The sequence below is a fragment of the Dipodomys spectabilis genome, unplaced genomic scaffold (assembly GCF_019054845.1).
Source record: "Dipodomys spectabilis isolate Male_0828 unplaced genomic scaffold, ASM1905484v1 ptg000370l, whole genome shotgun sequence".
NCBI lineage: Eukaryota > Metazoa > Chordata > Mammalia > Rodentia > Heteromyidae > Dipodomys > Dipodomys spectabilis.
This window is the reverse complement of record NW_024871047.1, coordinates 113,621-128,405: the sequence shown is the minus strand read 5'-3', so window position 1 is coordinate 128,405 and position 14,785 is coordinate 113,621. Positions and strand designations below refer to the sequence as shown.

The 14,785-nt window shown below is 41.6% G+C and overlaps 2 long non-coding RNA genes across 3 annotated transcripts in view; one reads left to right on the top strand and one right to left on the bottom strand.

Annotated features, from left to right (window-relative positions):
• LOC122096362 overlaps positions 1-14,785 on the top strand; it is a 54,259-nt gene that overhangs the window by 20,533 nt on the left and 18,941 nt on the right. The gene's annotated exons all lie outside the window — the stretch shown is intronic.
• On the bottom strand, positions 2,196-13,972 carry LOC122096361. Of its 2 annotated transcripts, XR_006145288.1 has the most exons (5): positions 13,960-13,972; positions 8,486-12,864; positions 5,078-5,282; positions 3,966-4,119; positions 2,196-2,618 (listed from the first exon to the last, which is right to left on the bottom strand). It is a non-coding gene; the product is annotated as an uncharacterized LOC122096361 (long non-coding RNA). The 2 variants fall into 2 exon arrangements; XR_006145287.1 differs by lacking the exon at positions 13,960-13,972 and having other exon boundaries at positions 8,486-13,465.

The window sequence follows — 14,785 nt, the reverse complement described above, 5'->3', positions numbered from 1 at the left end:
AAAAAATGCGCAACAGAGACCATATGGCCTACAAAGTGTACAGTATTTTGGATCTGATTCCATACTTACACAGTGCTTCCCAAAGTACATTGCACAAGGTACTCTGCATGGCTAATTATAATGCAACTGAGCATACTTTATTTTCATCTCTTGTGATTTCATCCATACTACCTACCAATCATTTAAATCAACTTCCCTCATAAAGAGGGGGAAATGAAGGAAAAGATTACATCTCTTTATTAATGAGTCCCAAGTTCTCTCATCTTTAAGCCGAGAGGTGGGTGTTAAACCCAGCAGTAAGTGGTGCAATCCACCAGATTATTTGACCACTACTATGAGCAGGGAGATCAGAGATGACTCTTGTCATCAAATCCAATCACTCTTTTGGTAACCATTACCAGAAATTCCCAACCCCAGAAATCCTGCTCACCTAGGCTCAAAGAAGGAAGGCCATGCTGCCTAGTGCTTCTCAGAGGCTGCCACATCAGTCTATGTCTCATCTAATTTTTCTCATTGGCCAGGTGCATCTCTTCACATTCTCTCCAGAGCCTGGCACTTTTTTTTTGTCCCAACAGCCAAATGCCTTTGTCTTCTCATCAGCCTAGGGCCTCTGAGGTAGGGAATCTAGGGAATACAGATTTGTATGGAGGCTTGCTCCTGGGGGAATAACAAAAGCATTGGTTTTTGGTTGGTTTTTGGTGACTCACTCAAGTGGAGCAGATGTCAGGAAAAATGGAAATTTACAGACACTGAAACTTTAATGAATGGCTAAAAACTGTGATTCAAAATGGGTTCAAGATCAGCCTGTGCATAGTTATTGTCAGTCTAAAGATAATATGCACTTACATAAGGTAAACAGCAACATAAAAAAGTATGTATCAAATGAGAATAAGAGAACTAGAAGGGGAGAACTGATAACGTCCTAGAGTGGGAAGAGTTGGAGTTTAGGGTTCTCATCTTGAGATTGCCCTGTCTTGGCGTTTATATCCTTTGAGTTCAGGTCTCTAGCTTCTAGCCTTTAGGCTTGAGATGTTTCTTTGAGGTCATCTGTCCAGGTAGGGAAGCTTGAGACCTGGGTCATATTTGTGTCTCTTTCCTTCTATCATTGGGGTCTTCTATGTTCAAGCTACAACCTTGGGTTTTTCTCAAGTCTTGGGCCTGTGTCATAAGTCTCAGTCCTTACACTTTCCATGTCAGTCCCACATAGAAACAGCCTCTATCCTGAGCCTTCTGGCTTCTGTCAAACTTAAGTGTTTCATTCAACTCAGGCAGGCCTTCTTTATATCTTGGCTCTTTGAGGCCTCTGTTGGCCTCAGGTCTCAAGCCTCCCTCTATTTTGAGATAGGGGTATTTCATCCTAATACACTCAAGTCTCAAGTCTTCTGTCTTCTTTTAAGCCTTCAACCTTCTGCCCATCAAAGGTCATCAGTTGATTTCTAGTCGCGAGGTGTTGTGGTCCTGGAGCATCTCACAGGGCGGCCTGGCATGATGAACAACTCTCCAGTGCTTACTTTGGCTGCTGATAGTCTGGACCTATTGGGAAGGGGTTAGGAAACCCCATGTATGTCACACATGACATGCACACACATACACAGAGACGGCCACTTAGTCAAAGAAATATCCAAGAGAGGATTACATGAAATAGAAAGGGAGACACACATTCACCAAGAGACTGAAATACTCAAAGGTAAGCAGAAAAGAAAAACAAGAAAGAAAGAAACATAAGCAAACAAAGAGTAATACTGAAACGAAGTCACAAATAGCAGACAATAAGATAGACAAAGGAGGAATAAAGAGAATGGACTGAGAAGCAGAAAGGGTATGTATAGATAAGAAATGTGAGCTGAGGAGCAGAAAAGCTTGAAGGAAGCCAGAGTTAGAAGGTGAAATGTTAACCAACAAGAAGGAAAAGGGGAGTGAGCAATCAAACATCTTTAGAGAGGAAGGAAAAGAGGGACAATGAGACATCACAAAGAAGAAAAAGAGAGACACACAGACTTTACAAAGAGGAACAAGGAAGAGACAAGCAGGCTGTATCACAATGAAGGAAAAGGAGGGACAAACAATCAGACTTTACAAAGACAAAGAGGAAAAGACACAATCAGACTGTATCACAAAGAAGGAAAAGGAGGGACGATTAGACTTCAGAAAGAGAAAGAGGAAAAGAAACAATCAGACTATTACAAAGAAGGAAAAGGAGGGATAAACAATCAGATTTTACAAATAGGAAAAGGAAAAGAGACTGACATTACAAAGAGAAAAAGAAATGAGGGCAGGCACAATAAGCAAAGAGAAAGCAAGCACACAGGAGATACGAAAGAGAAGCCAGAAAGAGAAGAACCAAGAGGAGTGGTAACAAATGACAAAAGTAACATACATGTAAGACAAAGTACATCACACTTAGGAACAAAAGCAGAAAAGGCACAGGTCAGAAAGAGGCACATATAGACATAAAGACATTAGCAAGAGAATATGGAAATGGGTATGACATTCTTTAAAGATTAAAAGACCACTCAAGCAAGAAACAGACAGAGAATTACATGGGGGGGGGGGGCAGGAAGCAACAGGATTGACTATCGCAGGAGGAAAATCGCAAGGAACAAAATACAGTGAGAGACCTGAGACAGAGGCACAAAAAGACCAAAAAGAAAAGTGCCATTAGTAACTGCAATGAGTGACTATGTACCAATACTACTTCTTACACAACTATCAATAGTATAATAGCAATAATTAGGACCAGCAGTACAGTTGCTCCTCTGCTTATATATATATGTTTAGCTAAGAAATGTTCTTTTTATGCAGAACCAGAGCTTACGCACTCTGCCAACCACCAGAAATGGCGAGTGGCTTGGTTTACCTTTTACTGAGCATGTGCCAGACACTACACTAAGCACTTTCCATTCATTTCATTTATGCCTCATCGATAAACAAGTCTAATTAGAGGCTCTAGATTGCCAGAGGTCCAATAGCTAATGAGTAGCAGAAAGGATTTAAACCTTGTGCTACAAATATTTAGGAGGAACTCCATGACTAGGTTGTCCCAGTGGGATGAATATTTTAACAAAGGGCCTTTCGAAAGCCCTGATTTTTTTTTTTTCTCTTTAGAAAACTGGATTTTCACACCCTTCACAATTTTGATGGCTATTTTAGGGTCTGGGTTTCTTCTTATACTTTGTTGTTCTTTTTTGATAGTACTAGAGCTTAAATTCCAAACCTTGAACTACTACTACCTAAGCCCTCAACCCAGGCACTTTTGCTTTTATTTTTTATTTATTTATATATTTTTGCCAGTCCTGGGGATTGAACTCAGGGCCGGAGTATTGTCCCTGAGCTTCTTTTGCTCAAGGCTAGCACTCTATCACTTGAGCCACAGTGCCACTTGCAGCTTTTTCTGTTTGGATGATACTGAGGAATCAAATCCAGGGCTTTTATTTTTTTCAGGCAGTCTCAAATTTTTGCTTGGCCTAACCTGGACTTTGGTGCTTCTAGTAAAACATTCCATGTAAGTGGAATGTCATGATAGGTTATAGTGGCATGGCAGATATATGTTCTACCATATTCAGCTTTTTTGCTGAGATGAGGTCTAACTTTTTGCTTGAACTCGCCCAGATCCTTACTCTTCCTGATCTCTTCCTTTGGAGTTACTGGGTTTACAGGTGCGAGCTACTGCACTAATACATTTTAGCCACACATATATTCTTTCACAATGGGAAATGAGGAAGGCTCACTCCTTCAGCAGAAAGCCAAAACTATCATTTAGGCTTCTCAGTATTTAAGCTTCTACAGAATAAGATAAGTAGAGGCTCAGCCCCTGTGTAATACAACTGGTAAACAGACTGCCATGTCTTTTATTTGGTAATATGAGCACCTGGTCATTTTCCCATCTTACATTTAGACCACTACACTCCATCTAACACCAATTCCAACAAACAAAGCCTCACAGGATTGAAACCTAAACAACTTACTCCATTCTGTTATTTTAAAATGGTAGTATGCCAGGCATGTTGACGTTCAGATAGGCAAGCCAGTGTCCTGTCGTGTTCACAGTTTTTGATCATGCTGAAGATTCCACTTTCTGTACTGCCTTTGAGAAGAATAATGATTCAGCAGCAGATGGAGCTAAGAAAAATGAAAGAAACCACGTAAAATGCCATCAAAGAAGTATGAAATACTGTGTTATCATGGAAGATTTAAATAAGGTGTAAAAACTTTGCACAGGGCATGAAGTTTTTAGGCTCAGAGATCAAATAAATACAGTTTCCTTGCTTAGCAGCACAGGAAAATAGCATTAATGAGTCACTGAAGGGGCTTTCACCTGTCCTAGCCTTAGACTTGCAGCTAAAGACTGGAATTGTTTTTAAAATGCCAGTCCACTAGGGGGCGTTCTAAATGAATAACTGACATCATAAAAACAAACCTACAGATAAAAGAGTTTAAAGACCACAACAACCAAGTTAGTGTTCCTTAAGTATCTTGGCTCAGGACTGCCAAAATACAGGCAGAGTTAATATTTCCAAATCCCTAATGTTGCTCTTCGAGATAAAGAAGGGGACCTTTTGGGAGGTAGTCGTTTACCAATAGAAAAATCTACAAGGGATACTGGCTCTAGGTGAGTCTTAACAAGTTGTTAGTCATTTTATCCCAAAACCCATGGGTCTTTCTAATCAGTGAAAACATTTTAAGGATTCCTATCATGAAAGCATCTCATGGTGAATACCAAACTCTTCATGAAGAATACAGGACAAGGCCTATACAATTAGGATTTGGTGTACTGAATGCTGTTGGTTTCCCAGCCCTCACTTACCCATCTTTTATTGGGGGTGGGGGGGATGGGGGGGTGGCCAGTCATGGGGCTTGAACTCAGGGCCTGGATGCTGTCTCTGAGCTCTTTTGCTCAAGCCTAACATTTGACCACTTTGAGCCACAGTGCCACTTCTGGTTGTTTGAGTGGTTCATTGGAGATGAGTCTTATGGGGACTTTTCTGCCTGGGCTGGCTTTGAACCTCGATCCTCAGATCTCAGCCTCCTAAATAGGTAGGACTATAGGCGTGAGCCACAGGTGCCCAGCTTGACTTACCCATCTTGATGTGTGTATCTGTGAATCTTCATCTTCCTATTTGGACCCAGGAACGTACATTAGTAAAACCTGTTGACCTAGTATTGTTGCTGAGTGATAATGAGCTTTTCCCTTGGAGGATCCTCATGCCCCATCTCCACCTAGCGATCCTCAAAGGGAAGAGGTCACTAACACTGCAAAGCAACGAAGTTTTTCTAGGGAACATCTGGAAAGGAGACAGAAAAAAAAAAAAGATTAAAAAAAATCAGTATACTGATGAAGTCTGTCACAATGAGTAACTAATGTTTGAGTTCAATCAAATATTCTCTTTTCTTTGTGTGAATAGAGGGATGGACACTTAAGAGACACTATAGAGAGATGTATATTCTGGCTGTCAGCATAGCCCTGTGAGAATTCTATGTATTTCAGCTCTATTTCTTCTCATCCCCAAAAACAATGTAGAACTGAATAATTACTAGAATTCCCAGACTATGCTTGTAGTCTTTCTTTTTTTCTTTTTCTTTTTGAAGTGATTCTGTATTCACATTTAAGACAATTCTTAACTTTTGAAGAAACAGACGTCTATAATTGCTACATGGAGGAATGTTAAGGGAACATATAACCTGAGCTTTTGCAGTGTTTATGTTTTATAGACTAACAGATGGAGAATCTGAAGATTCAAGGGTCCACTTTAGAATAGGAATTTTGGCTACAAGTTCAAGCAGAAAATCTGTAGAGAATAAAAAGTCTCAATCTGATCCTTCCTTCCTTCCTTCCTTCCTTCCTTCCTTCCTTCTTTCCTTTTCCTTCTTTCTTTCTTTCTCTCCTTTCTTTCTTGTCACGGGGCTTGAACTAAGAGCCTGGGTACTGTCCCTGAGCTTAGGGCTTAAGGCTACCTCAATCTCAGCCTCCTGAGTAGCTAGGATTGACTACAGGAGTGAGCCACCAGCACCCAGTTGATGTTTCTGGCTTTCTTTTTAAAAAAATAATTAACTTTATTGTTATTATAGAGGTGATGTACAGAGGGATTGCAATTACCTGAGTCAGGTAATGAGTACATTTCCTTTCATACAGTGTCTTCCCTTCCCTCACTCTTCTAGTCCCTCCCTCCTGTCTGCACCCATGAGTTGTATAGTTCACTTTCATCTAGTGAACTCCACTGCCACACTTTTTCACCCTTTCCCCTCAAGTTCTGTATTGTAGCTTTTTTTTTTAAATCAGTTTTTAGAACTGAGAAATCTACATTAATCACACTACCTGTCTGGCTCCTAGGTTTGCCGCATTCCCTCTTTTAATTTGTATTGCCACAGTACGTAGAACAGTTTTGGCTGTATGCACATGGTGTACTTTTTGGACAACTTGTGGAATAGAACCACCACCCAAACTAGAATATCTAGAGAAAGCCTAAAATGTTTACTAGTTCAAGACAGTAACAACTGTAGAGCGGGGGGCGTGGGGGGGGAGAAAAAACAAGTTGGAAAAGACCCCAGAATCCTGGAAATAGCTTACTTAGATCTGGGCATTTCCTCTTTTGTCTTTACAAGAACTTTTATTGTTTTTCAAATTTAGGAGGGCCAGAGTCTGGAATGAATTTGGCTGTACATGAACATGCTGCATCCTGCGGCTCAAATGGTCCTATTCATAAGCAAATCCTGAGAACTTAAAGCCAGTTGGCTCTTGGAAGGCGGGAACCATCTCAAGGCCTGTAAAGCAGAAAGCAACTATCTCACTAGCTAACTGGCTGTAGATGAGGAAGGAAGTAAATTTGTTATTTTCCTTTATGAAATGAGGACCCAGTATGCTTGGCCTTAGACCTTACTGGAAACTAGTGTTGAGGGATAAAAATGAAATAGGCCAAATGCATTGTAGAAGGTTAAAGATTGATGAGTATATGCAAGAGGAAAATTGTGGAGCAGTTGATAAAAGCTGGCTCATATTCTGCTTTTAGTTAAAAACAACAGCAATAAAAAGGTGGGCACACTTAAAAATAACCAATGCCTCATTGAGTAGGAAGTGTGGCTGAAAAGAAATGACCTGCAGAAAACGAAAGCCCTTGAAGACAAAGATGGAAGTCTCACAAAGGTAAGTTCTCCAAACTACTTTTTTTTTTTCCAGGCAAACTCTGCACTGAGACAGGTTGGAGCTAGGCGGAGTTGCTGTGGAACCTGTAAACAGGTGCTGGAATTTCTCAAATCTGTGTCCTGGAAATGTCTTTGAGAAGAAATACAGGACTCAGTATGTTACTAAAAACCTAGGAAGTATAACTGAAGCAGTAGACATAGGTATTCCTTTTCTATTTTCTAGCCTGCTTGGTTTTACCAGATGACAAAGCACTGAAGTAGGCAAGGGAAGAAAAAAGAACTCCATTAACCAATGGGTCTGACTAGATTTGTAGCTAAAAGGTCATGTTGTTGCTAAAAATATTTGGATACAAAATAGCAGAGCTATTACTAGTACCTAAAGGTGCCATTGTATTGATTGTTTTTAAGAATGGGCTCTGCTTTGACTACAGGGTTAGAGTTCAGTGAAGTAGATCTAAGCCAAATGTGCAGTTTTTTAAAGCATATGTTAGGGACCAGGTCTAGTAAATCGAGGCTCTTAAAAGAGCACGTTTCCAGATTCCTCATTATGGATATTATAAGGATCTTTATGTTAATATCTTAAATTCTCAGGGGTAAACAGAAGATGAATTACTCAACTCTAATCCTTAGATAAGATGCTTAGTAAAGCCAAACTATTTTATGGCATTTCACTAAGAAAAATCTCTGTATTTATACTAGGTATTTATTTCTTTATTTATAAGCTTCAAAATCTCTTGGCAACATTCTTTCCCCTAACTTAGTTAACCTAAGAGCAGGTACTTTACAACCAAAGACAGGATTCCAGTTAGAACAAGGCAGTTCTTACACAAGTATAGTATTTCCTCTGCTCTTTCCTGATGGCCATGAGAGTAAACAAATGTATCTAATTTGCAAATTAAGAGATCCAAGCTCAAAGTTATTTATATGCCATCTACAGTATCTAAAAAGAAATAGTCTGTTCACATTAACTGTAAACCCTTGAGAGTGGGTTGAAACTGTTATTGCTTTTTAAAATAGTAACACCATGACTTGTAATTCACAAGGCAACACTTGCTCATTTTCTACAATTAACTCAAGTGTGCTTGTATTAGCTCTCAATAACCAACTATCTCAGAGATGAAATCATATCATTTCTACCTATCATTTCTATCTCATTTCAGTGTATCCTAGCATAGGGCTCAGTACACATACTAATTCTGAAATTCGGCTGCTTAACAGACATATGTCCATAAATTGCAGGTGTATTGTGAAGAGTCAGAGATTAAGCCATTTGACTTTTCTATGGGTGACATGTAAAATCAAGTTGAATAAGACAAAGGTGACTTAATAGCAACAAAGTAGTACTTACGGTATTCTAAAAAGCCAGAGAGTCTTAGAACTTTCTGAGGATTCTTCTTATAGCTTCTTACAGCTGGACCTGGAGCTGGGTGGATGTTTTTATATCCTTCTCAGAAGAGGAGTATTATTGTTCAGTGGTGACAAACTGCAGTTGTGATGGCTGAATCATTTGTTTCAGCAGTTTCCTATTAAATTCTCAGTGGCCATGAAACACCCTGAACACTTCAGGCTGATGGTTCTTTAGTTACTTCCAATTATGAACAAAAAGCACCTTAGCATTATGGACTCTCATTTTATAATAATGGACTAGTACTCCAAGTAAAGCATAACTAGTTTTCCTAGAAGTAAATCACAACAATGCCCAAACAAACACTAGTTTTCCAATACTAGTACAGCCAAAGAGACTGAGCTTATTAGTCCACTTGAGCACCTTTGGAAATACTGAAGTAAGCAAGAGTCACAGTGTTCTATCCACAGATCTACCACCTCAGTAAAATGAGACACTGGTCATCAGATATATGATCAGATAATTGCACCAGATAAATGCATCTGATACCTAGTATAAATACATTGTTTGGCATCAATAAATTAATGACCAGATGATCAGCCCATTTTGTAATCCAAATGCCAAGTGAACAGCAGCTTTTCTGGTTGCATCCTGGCAATTGGCACTGTATGATAGCAATATACAAAAGAGAAGAGTTGAGGTTTTTAACCAGGCAAATCAGCTCCGGAAGGAAGCAAATAAACCAAGTACGAACCTTCCTCCCCTGGGAGACGATTTTCAGTTGATACTGTGTAAAGGAAGCCCTAAATAAAGGGGCTCCCTGAGCTTGACTTGCCTTAAATATTTTGCTCACTAAAGCAGTATTAAAGTTGGGCAGGTGCAGCAGCATCTGCAGTAATGTGGCAGTAATTGAAACTGGGATAATTAATAGATGTAGGAAGGACGAAGGCTTATCTACCTAGTTCCAGCCTGCTGCTTTGATGGTCAGCACTGCACAAACTCAACGTGGCAGGGAGATTTGGGGCTGGGGCTGAAATGTCGGACAGTATTGTGTCCATTAAGGACACTGTGGAGCTTGGGGTACTTGGCATTAGTCAGAAGTAATGCAAAGGGAAGTGGAGGGGTTGTGTCTACCAGATGGGACCAAGGAAAGGACAACTGAAGCATTCCAGCTGTACAAAGCAATGAAGCTTAGGATTGTTAAGTTTTTAAGGCCATGGGAAAGGGCCTTGCCCAGCAAAGGGGCAGGGCAAAGGAAATGAGAGCACAATCCTGGATTGTGAGCCTTCATAGTTGGTCAGAAGGGTTCAGGGGTCAGAGGGGCAGGAAGAGGACTTTGTGGAAAGCATGAGAGCATGACAACTCAGGGATTTTAGGCACCAAAGCAATGCAGAAAGACTAGAAATACAGGGCATTGTTTGATGCAGAAGTCCATGGAACACTGTAGTGTTATATTTTATATGGGAAGCTTGCTTAACAAGATCTAGGAGGATAAAAGACCATTGATGATTGTCATTGTGCTTATTAGCAGTCAGTCCCAAGGTAAGTTTTAAGGGACAAATAAAAGCCATTTATAATTACCACTGAACAGTCTCAGGAGAGGCTGTAGGGAGGTCAGCAGCACCTGCAGTAGTGCAGAGAAGTGCGTGGACGACACATTATCTCTGGCATGCCTTCATTGCAAATATTCACATTACAATCCAGGGGGCTTTAGTTAGACAAAGAGAGTACAGGGGTCCTGTTGAATGTCCAGTAGTCTTGATAACTGGCATTGCTTTGCATTAATTGTCCAAGAGCTGAGGTTATACATAGAGCTCCTCAGCAGCAATCACTAAGTACTGGTAGGAACATAAGGTCTTTTTCTACCAGATGGATCCAAAGATAAGCATAATTATGTATATTAATATTCATTTACAAGAGAGGCTCATATATAGTTAACATGCCTTCAATGTGCAGGGAGTGTGAGGAGATGAACTCCTCTAACTAAAGTGGGAATGGGCAGTTGCATTGGTGCATATTGAAATCTGAAAGGAGCACTGGGGTTTTGATTTAAGATGTACTTAGAGAATTGTATTTGGGCAGGTGAACTTTCCAAGTGAAAGCAGCAAGTACTTTCTGCTACTTCTAAGATCCTTTTCTAGTGCACAAAGTAGGAGCAAATGCAATTGTACACATGAACAGTCTAAAAGAAGAAGGCCTTTGTTGATCGAAAGGGAAGGTGATGGGGTATGACCAAGAAAATTTCAATTATATATATATTAATGGTCTACTAACAGGAGTCTTGGGAGAAAACAGTTCCCCTGCCATAGCACAAAAGAGCTACAAGGCTCTTTAAGTTAATAGGGCAGTGGACCACTGAAGTTACACATATTACTTGTCCACATGTAAAGATTTTAAGCACTGGGTACCACTTATGGAAAGGCAGAGGAAGTCAAAGGTGGGATGTCCTTGACTGGGACACAACAACCCACACAAATACAATTGTGCATATTGACAGGCCAAGAAAAGGGGACTTACAGGTCAGCAACCTTAATTAAACAGGATGACCTATGTCCCAGTCATGTCTATTAACATCCAAGGAATACAGTTGTGGTCAATTAAACCACATACTTGACACTTAAAGTAGTGAACACTCCCTCCTGTAAATTATTATTTTGTCCAGGAATAAGAAGCCAATGAAGACTTTAGCTGTCCTTGTACTGTAATGGGGTCTGAGAGTAAGATCTTATTCAAATGAAATGAACCATGTAGCTATGTACATTAATACTCAAGGTGCATGATTTTGCTTATTACAATTGTGCATCTTCACTGTTCAAATATAAAGGCCTTCTGGACAGTGCATTCCCTGCTGAAAGGGAAAGGCAGGAGGGTGGGAGATGACTTCCTCTTCCAGTGCATAGAAACATAGACCAATACAATCAGATATATCAGCTGGCCTCAAAATGGAGCCTTTAAGGCATGAAGTATAATTATTGTTATACTTCAAAGGCAGTGTGAAATGGATCTCCATGTAGTTGATATTATGTATCAACACTTTGAGTAAAGGCCCGTAAGTGAACAGCACCTCTTTCAGTAAAAGCAAAAAGGGTATAAACAGAGACAACTCAACCTTGAAAGAATCATTAATAATTGCCATTATGGTTATGTACAGTTCAGTCTCAAGAAAAGGCCTTCATGATAGTCTTCTCTGTTTTAATATAGAGAAGAGTCTTGATCTAACAGGCACAGCTGTGGATTCTGACAATGTGTACAACACTTACAAGTTTAAGGATCTTCAGTAGTGGGCGCCTCCGACTGCAATATATTGTGACTCGAGTCTTTACTGGCGCCTACTAGTGGCGTAAAAATTAAGTATGCACATGAACAGAGACAGTGCAGGCCACAGTGATGCATACAAGTAATCCCGAAACTGAGAGGCTGAGACAAAAGAATCATAAGTTTGAGGCCAGCCTGGGCCACACAGTAAAACTATGCCTCCAAAAACCCCAGAGAGTGAATCTCAGGTTGGTAAGAGCCTCAGCAGTAGTGCAAATGGTGAAAGGAAACAAGACCTTACTTTAACATGTGGAGGCATAGACTGCTATTAATTATATTCAGTGAAGTGGTATGAAACCACGCCTTTGCTGTTATACAAGGGTATTTATGATTCAGCAGAAAGATTTCATGTGGGTAGTGCACCTTCACATTCAGAAGTCAAGATCTTAGCTTATTGGAAGGGACCATTAGCAACTGGAAATATACATATTTAAGAGTTCCAGTTTGGGCCAGGCCTGGTGACACGCATGCCTGTAATCTCAGGAAGGGCGATCATGAATTTCAGGCCAGGCTGAGTTATCCTGTCTTCAAAAACTAAGAGGATATCACTCAGTAGTATAGGGCTTGCCTGGCCTGTCCAAGGCCCTGAGTTCAAGCAACTGCAGAACCCATTTGAGGTTGTTTTCATGTAAAAAGGTAAATATTACTTTAGGGGAGAACTATGAACTTTGGAATTTTCCATATATAATGTTCCAATATATAAAATGTAGGTAATTAATATAAAATCTTGCACAAGAGACTTGATTAGTCAATTACTATCATTCACAATTAACTAGGTGGAGGTTATCCACTGTAGACTACAAGAGAAATGACAAAGGTCAGGGTTTGATTTTTTTTTTAACCCAGTGCTCAGTTACAGTAAGAAATACAGCCAATGCACATTAATAGGACATGACAACCAGGAGTGCTAGCATGTCTCTCCTCCGAAGAGCAAGGCAGGAGGGAGTTGGGAGGCAAGAGGGTTGTGAGTTCCAGGCCAGCCTTAGTTGCTTAATAGAGACTGTGTCTCAAAATACCAAGAGCTAGAGATATAGCTCAGTGATGGTACTTAGCATGCATATACTAGGCTCTAGGTTGGATCCCCAGCACGGCAAATAAATCAGAATAAGATCTGGTTTTCTGCTCATCAGATATAATTATGGACACCATTAATTCAAGAGAAGCAGTCCCCAGCACAGTAATGAAAATAGGGTATCTTCCCCCTTAGCAGGCAAGGCTAGGACAACTGGGACTGAGCATATAAACTGTATGTTAAGACTTTGAAGTCCCCCTACTGAGTGCAAATAGGGTTTGGACTGAGGTCTAATCCAAAGGGTAGATTATGGATAATTAGAATATAACTCGGCAAAGAGTTTCAGGTGGTCAACCACTGTATGTAAAAAAGACCACCGACACCAGAATATTGGAGCTGGGACTACTGCAACAATGACAGAATAATGGCTTTTCCTTCTTTAGGGTAGTAACATTTAATATAAGGTGCAAGAATTCTTTGTTTTAACCTGGGAAAATCGTGACTTAGGCAGTCATCTTGGTGGGCATAGACTCAGTCTAACCAGATGAGCAATGGGCATCTTATTTTGAGCACCAAATCAATGAAGATTGGTGCAACTCTAGGGACAAGCTGTGCTTGGGCTGGGGCAGGGGCAGGGGCTGGGGCCAGCTGTTCTGGGGCAGGGGCGTGGGGCTGGGGCTGGGGCTGGGGCTGGGGCTGGGGCTGGGGCTGGGGCCGGGGCCGGGGCCGGGGCTGGGGCCGGGGCCGGGGCCGGGGCCGGGGCCGGGGCTGGGGCCCGGGATGGGGCCTAGGCCGGGGCCGGGGCCGGGGCCGGGGATGGGGCCTAGGCCGGGGCCGGGGCCGGGGCCGGGGCTGGGGCTGGGGTCGGGGTCGGGGTCGGGGTCGGGGCTGGGGCTGGGGCTGGGGCTGGGGCTGCGGCCGGGGCTGGGGCTGCGGCCGGGGCCGGGGCCGGGGCTGGGGCCGGGGCCGGGGCTGGGGCTGGGGCTGGGGCCGGGGCCGGGGCCGGGGCCGGGGCTGGGGCCGGGGCTGGGGTCTGGATCAAGGACTGAGAGATCGCTGTGAGCCAGACTTAGAGCTGGGTGTTAAGAAGGCAGGAAACCATAGAAAAGTGAAATATGGTCATTAATACTCTTATAAAGCACATTAGAACACAGCAGTTAAAAGGTTTCCTGCATGATAAATAGCTCTTTAGTCAAGTAGTATAGTGCAGCATCAAGAATAAGAACCACATAAGGCCTGGAGACTAGTGAAGACCTTCAAACATTCTATTTTTCCCCATTTGGTCATAAGGTGAAATTTTATTTAAATAATCCTTTCTGTGCTATAAGCCAATTAAGCCAGGTTCAAAGAAAATAATCAGAATGGGCCGAGAGGTGGGTCTCAGTGGTAGAGCACCTACCTAAACAAGCACAAGGCCCTGAGTTCAATCAAGCCCAGAACCACAAAATAAAACACTCAGAAAAAAAGATTAAATCACAAGTAATTAGCATATATTGTCCACATAAAGCTCTTAAGTACATTTCTGTAACAGTCATTTAAGTCTGAAATTCAAATAGCAAAACTACATCATCAGACTTAAGACTGATAACGAAAAAGGACAATATATAAATCTCAATCCAACCCCAGGCTTGGCCATAGGGTACATGTTCCTGTAGGGAACCGTAGAGGTTACTTTTCTGCACCTCTTAGCCAGCGATTATCTGCTAGCTATTATGGTTCTGATCACACTCACCAGCAAGTACACACCAGGCCTGCAATAATGCTAGAAGTAACAAACTGCAGGTTAGACCAAAGACCAGGAAATAAAAGACTATCCTTGGGCCACAGCACCAGTACAGAGGAATGGGGTGAGGTTCAGCGTCCACAAGCAGATAGCCAGCATGCCAAGATCATGCTGGACAAATATGAAGGGAGGTAGAGGGAAAATAAATGTCTTTCAGATGACTTTGACCTTGGATACCATCCACAGGGAGAGA